The 7096-nt window shown below is 38.6% G+C and overlaps 1 non-coding gene across 1 annotated transcript; it reads right to left on the minus strand.

Moving 5' to 3' along the window:
* Window positions 1-1087: 1087 nt before the first annotated feature.
* On the minus strand, window positions 1088-1189 carry LOC140850648 (U6 spliceosomal RNA). Its single transcript, XR_012133599.1, has one exon. It is a non-coding gene; the product is annotated as a U6 spliceosomal RNA (small nuclear RNA).
* Window positions 1190-7096: the final 5907 nt, after the last annotated feature.

Genomic DNA, 7096 nt, shown 5'->3' on the forward strand with positions numbered 1-7096 from the left:
TATTCATATTTGACATGATTGTTTATAGTTCATATTGCATGATCAAAACCGAAAGTCTCTGTGATGACTGCCCTTGTACTGTTCACCATGTAAGAATTTATTCACTATGTAAGAATTCGTTCACCATGTAAGAACTTGTTCGTTATGCTTCAGAAGATTGGAGACTGACGAGAATTAGGCTTGAGATGGATTAATGATTGTACATTGAGCGTTGACCCCCCTATACTGAATTTTATTGTTGTTAACAACCATTTGATCAATAAATATGAGAGATGCCCTCTCAAAAAAAAAAAATAACATTAAAAAAAATTAGGTAGATAAATTATTGTATCCATCAAAGGAAAAGAGCATCAGAAATAGAGGTGAAGCTCTTTGGGCTCTCCTCCTCTATCGTGCTTTCCTCCCTCTGTCTCTGGAAGAATAGCACCCCTGTTCTGATTGAGCCTCCTTCCTGCGTCGCTTCCTCAGTGTTAAAACTTGACATGAATGCCTCCATCCATGCTCAGCATGCTGCGTTATGACCCACTCTAATCCTGTGAATCAAACATATTTATTTCAACTACCTATGTGATTGAAACACTGTATCATAATTTAGTTATCCATCCCGGTTCTTAGTCATCCATGCTGGTACTGACCGAGGTAGCTTGTTTCTAGCTTTTGGCATGACTGCAATGCTGCAGTGAGCCTTCTTGGTCTTATTTCTAAGAAACCACAAGCAGCTTTTTTTCTAGGAGACACACTTGGGGGTCGGGGAGTTGCTGTGTTGTGGGTATGCAGGATTCTTCTTTTATAGGATATTGCCAAATTGCTTTCCACTAGTAAGGTCTGGATATATCTCTCCCACCATAGGTTTAGTAATAGTTGAAATTGTCAGACTTTTCATTTTTTGCTAATCAGAGTTGCAAAATATTATCTTCAACTTTTTAGGTGATGTGCTCTTATGCTAGTAAGAATACCATTTTCACTGTATTTATAAGGCAACCAGGTTTCTTTTTGTGTAAATTTCCTGTTTTCTTTGGTTACTGATCTTTTATGTACTTTTTCAGGATATTAATTGTCATCATGTGTTGCATGTATCTTCTCTCTGTATATGCTTATCTTTTTCTTTTTTTGTCATCCTTGCGCAGGGGCCATGCTAATCTTCTCTGTATCACTCCAATTTTAGCATATGTGCTGCCAAAGCGAGCACTGTACATGCGTATCTTTCATCTTTGTGGCATCCTTTGCTCTGCAGAAGTCTCTATATGCGAAAAAATCAAATTTATCAGTCTTTTCCTTTTTGTGTGTTTAGTTTTCCTGCCCTGTCCAAGAAACATTTTTATTTTTGTTTTACTTACTTTAAAGTTGTTGAATTTTTCCTGATGAGGTCTTTAATTTATTTGGAATTTATTTTTGCATATGGCCTAAAGACAAGACCTAAGTGTAGTCTCTTTCTATATGGAACACCCATTGTTTTAATATCATTTATTTAATAAGCTTTCCTTTCTCTCCTGCTTTGCACTGCTTCTTCTATTCTGTACCCCCTTAATCTATGTTTGAATTGTTAATGGACTTTCTCTTCTGTGCCATTTTTTTAAATCTCTCTGTATTTAAGTCATGTCACACTGGTTTATTGATTATTTATTTAGCTTATGAATCTTGATGGCTTGTAGGTAAGATCCCTTCTTCTTCCTTCCTTTCTTTCTTATTTTGTTCCTGGCTTTAGACTTTGTACCTATGCCTTGCATGCAGAGTCCACTCCTTGAAAGCATCACTGAGGTCCACTTCCTGAGAGCTGATTCTGCACATGGTGCTGCTCTCAGCACTTGGACATAGACCTCATTTGTTTCTCAAAGACAGCCCACCAGGTAGCTGCTGTTGTTATTACTCTACCCATTTCACAGATGGGAAGCTGATGGGAAGCTGAGGCACAGAGCAATAAGGTAGCAGGTTACCATGTGTCATGTAGCAGGCAAGCAGGAATGCTGGGAAGCATTTTGATGCCCCAAAGCTTTATTTTTAGGTCTAAAACCAAACAGCCTCTCAGTTGAGATTAGAAAGTGTTGTCAGCGTGGACATGACTTTGTAAACCATTCTTTTTATTTTATTTATTTTCTCTTCTTTCAGTTTGTTATTTCAAATAATTTCTGGCTGAAAGAAAAGCTGCAAGTCTAATACAAAGAACATCCATGTAGTTTGTGGATTTCTTAAACAAATGACCTCATTTGCTTTATCACATGTTCTTTCATGTACATATATGTAATATAAATCTCAGATGTATATACATTTACATAAATAGGATATATAAATAGTGAAAGAATGAGATATCTTTTTTGGGGAACCATTGGAGAGTCAGTTGTATACATTTTTTAAATGCTTAATACATTAATGTGTATTTCTTGAGAATAGAGATCATATCTTACATAAATACAGTAGTGGATTAAAGATGGCAGTGTGAGAGGTGAGACAGAGACCTCCTCCTAAAACCACATATAATACAAAAATATAACTAATACAACTAATACTGAAAGAGCAACAGGAAAGAAGGCTGAGCAAGACTGCAGACACCTGGAGGAAAGAACAGACCTCATGCAAAACCATGACCCAGCAGAACCCAAGCCCTTCCTTCATCCCAGCTCACTGATGGGAGGAACAGAAACAGAGTGGGGAGGGAGTGGGGGCCTGGGACTGCTGAACACCTAGCCCTGGAGATCTGCTCTGGGAGCATGAACCTACATTGCATGGTGCTCTGGTGATTAGTGGAGTTTGAAGGCTAAGACAGGCAGAATACCTGGAGAGACTGAGATTCCAGCTGCTGGTGGAAAACAGGGATCCATATCTTGCTGAACTGGGCAGGCAGTCTGAGAGACTTCCTAAAAGTGAGAGGACTGTGAAAGGGGCAAGGATTGCACAGAGTTTACTGCTCAGGAGAAAAGACAGGTAAACAGAATTATCCAGGTGCACTCTGTCCAGCAGGTTGGGAACTTCCAAGATCCTCAGACACTCCATCCCCCTGACTGGCTATGCAGCTCCAAGGCCCCCCTCCCTGATATGCAGCCTGCAGCACCTTCCTCCAGGCCAGCCTGCACCTGGCTCACAAACTGGCAAACCTGTCCTGGTGTCAGGCCAGTCAGAGGGAAGCCCCACTACAGCAGTTACAAACACAAAGCATAGAGACTTACACCTGTGTGTTTGGCCCACTGGCTCTGGCAGTGGAGACAGGCATAGCAGCTGGGAAGCAGGAAACAACTCTTTCCTCCTCCCAGGCACCAGCACAGCTCCCCTGCGACCCCGACATTGCTCTAGGGGCTGAGCAGCTCCAGAGAGTAGAGCTCTGGGAACTAGAGGGTGCCACAAACAAATATGAAACATCAAAGGGACCTGGTTCAAAGCAAAATCTCAACAACACCAGAAGAAGGGTCAAGTGATACTGATCTAATCAAAATTCCTGAAAGAGATTTCAAAATGAAAATCACAGACATGCTCCTGGAGGTACAAACAAATATTCAAGAAATCAGGAACAAATTTAGGACGGAGATCCAATCACTGAGGAACACACAATGGAGGGTATTAAAAGCAGATTACATACGGTGTAGGAGACAATAAATGAAATAAAAATTAGAGAAGAGGAATACAAAGAAGCTGAGGTACAGAGAGAAAAAAGGATTTCTAGAGACTTGTATGACCAATCCAAACAGAACACTATTTGTATTATAGGGGTACCAGAAGAAGAAGAGAGAAAAAGGGATGGAAAGTGTTTTTAAGGAAGTAATTGCTGAAAACTTCCCCAGTCTGGGGAAGGAGATAGTCTCTGAGGCCATGGAGGTGCACAGATCTCCCAACACAAGGGACCCAAGTAGGAGAACACCAAGACATATAATAATAAAAATGGCAAAGATCAAGGATAAGGACAGACTGTTCAAAGCAGCCAGAGAGAGAAAAAAGATCACCTACAAAGGAAAGCCCATCAGGCTAGCATCAGACTTCTCAGCAGATAACTTACAGGCCAGAAGGGAGTGGCATGATAAATTTGATGCAATGAAGCAGAAGGGCCTCGAACCAAGAATACTCTATCTGGCAAGATTATCATTTAAATTTGAAGGAGGGATTAAACAATTTCCAGATAAGCAAAAGCTGAGAGAATTTACCTCCCACAAACCATCTCTATAGTGTCCTTTGAAGGGACTGCTATAGATGGAAGTGTTCCTAAGGTTAAATAGCTGTCACCAGAGGTAATAAAAAGAGATAGACAAAGAGTACAGACTATGATACCTACTATATAAAGAATGGAGGAGGAAGAAAAGGAGGGAAAAAAAAGAACCTTTAGACTGTGATTGTAATAGCATATTAAGTGAGTTAAGTTAGACTCTTAAATAGTAAGGAAGTTACCCTTGAAACTTTGGTAACCACTAATATAAAGCCTGCAATGGCAAAGTACATACCTATCAATAATCACCCTAAATGTAAACGGTCTGAATGCACTGAGTAAAAGACATAGAGTCACTGAATGGATAAAAAAACAGGATCCTTGTATATGCTGCCTACAAGAAACTTATTTCAAATCCAAAGACAAACACAGACTAAAAGGGAAGGGATGGAAAAAGATATTTCATGCAACTAATAGGGAGAAAAAAGCAGGTGTTGCAGTACTTGTATCAGACAAAATAGACTTCAAAACAAAGAAAGTAACAAAAGATAAAGAAGGGCATTACATAATGATAAAGGGGGCAGTCCAACAAGAGGATATAACCATTATAAATATCTATACATCCAACACAGGAGCACCTACATTTGTGAAACAAATACTAAGAGAATTAAAAGGGGAAATAAAATGCAATGCACTCATTCTAGGAGACTTCAACACACAACTCACTCCAAAGGACAGATCAACCAGGCAGAAAATAAGAAAGGAGACAGAGGCGTTGAATAACACATTAGAACAGATGGACCTAACAGACATCTACAGAACTCTCCACAAAAAAGCAGCAGGATACACATTCTTCTCAAGTACACATGGAACATTTTCAAGAATAGATCATGTAGTAGACCACAAAAAGAGCCTCAGTAAATTCATAAAGGTTGAAATTGTACCAACCTGCTTCTCAGACCAAAAAAGTATGAAACTAGAAATAAATTACACAAAGGAAATGAAAAAGCCCACAAACACATGGAGGCTTCACTACATGCTCCTAAATGACCAATGGATCAATGACCAAATAAAAACAGAGATCAAGCAATATATGGAAACAAATGACAACAGTAATTCAACAATGCAAAATCTGTGGGATGCAGTAAAGGCTGTGCTAAGAGGGAAGTGTATGGCAATACAGGCCTACCTCAGGAAAGAAGAACAATCCCAAATGAACAGTCAAAACTCACAATTAACGAAAATAGAAAGAGAAGAACAAATGAGGCCCAAAGTCAGTAGAAGGAGAGACATAATAAAGATTGGAGCAGAAACAAATAAAATCAAGAAGAATAAAACAATAGAAACAATCAATGAAAACAGGAGGTGGTTCTTTGAGAAAATAAACAAAATAGATAAAGCCCTAGCCAAACTCACCAAGAGAAAAAGAGAGTCTACACACATAAACAGATTCAGAAATGAGAAAGGAAAAATCACTACAGACACCACAGAAATACTTACTAGAAAGAATTACCAGAGAGTACTATGAAAAATTGTATGCTAACAAACTGGATAACCTAGAAGAAATGGAGAACTTTCTAGAAAAATACAACCTTCCAAGGCTTACCCAAGAAGAAACAGAAAATCTGAATAGACCAATTAGTAGTAATGAAACTGAATTGGTAATCAAAAAACAACCCAAGAACAAAACCCCTGGACCATATGGCTTCTTGGCTGAATTTTATCAAGCATTTAGTGAAGACCTAATATCCATTCTCCTTAAAGTTTTCCAAAAAGTAGAGGAGGAGGGACTACTTCCAAACTCATTCTATGAGGCCAGCATCACCCTAATACCAAAACTAGGCAAACACACCACACACACAAAAAACAAAATTACAGACCAAAATCCCTGATGAACATAGATTCAAAAATACTCAACAAAATATCAGCAAACCAATTTCAAAAATACATCAAAAAGATCATCATGATCAAGTAGGATTTATTCAAGGGATGCAAGTATGGTACAATATTATAAAATCCATCAACATCATCCACCACATCAACAAAAAGGACATAAACCACATGATCATCTCCATAGATGCTGAAAAAGCATTTGACAGAATTCAGCACCCATTCATGATAAAAACTCTCAACATAATGGGTATAGAGGGCAATGACCTCAACATAATAAAGGCCATATATGACAAACCCACAGCCAACATCATACTTAACAGCAAAAAGCTGAAAGCTTTTCCTTTAAGATCGGTAACAAGACAAGGATGCCCACTCTCCCCACTTTTATTCAGCATAGTTCTGGAGGTCCTTGCCATGGCAATCAGACAACACAAAGAAATAAAAGGCATCCAGATTGGTAAGGAAGAAGTTAAACTGTCACTGCAGATGACATGATATTGTACATAAAAAATCCTAAAGAATCCACTCCAAAACTACTAGATCTAATATCTGAATTCAGCAAAGTTGCTGGATACAAAATTAATACACAGAAATCTGTTCCATTCCTATACACTAATGATGAACTAGCAGAAAGAGAAATCAGGCATACAATTACATTCACAAGTGCATCAAAAATAATAAATTCCTAGGAATAAACCTAGCCAAGGAAGTGAAAGACCTATACTCTGAAAACTACAAGACACTCATGAGAGAAATTAAAGAAGATACCAATAAATGGAAACACATCCCATGCTCATGGCTAGAAAGAATTAATATTGTCAAAATGGCCATCCTGCCTAAAGCAATCTACAGATTCAATGCAATCTCTATCAAAATACCAACAGCCTTCCTCAACGAACTAGGACAAATAATTCTAAAATTCATATGGAACCACAAAATACCCCAAATAGCCAAGGTAATCCTGAGAAGGAAGAATAAAGCATGGGGGATTATGCTCCCTGACTTCAAGCTATACTACAAAGCCACAGTAATCAAGACAATTTGGTACTGGCACAAGAGCAGATCCATAGACCAATG

This window comes from Manis javanica, chromosome 7 (assembly GCF_040802235.1).
Source record: "Manis javanica isolate MJ-LG chromosome 7, MJ_LKY, whole genome shotgun sequence".
Classification (NCBI taxonomy): domain Eukaryota; kingdom Metazoa; phylum Chordata; class Mammalia; order Pholidota; family Manidae; genus Manis; species Manis javanica.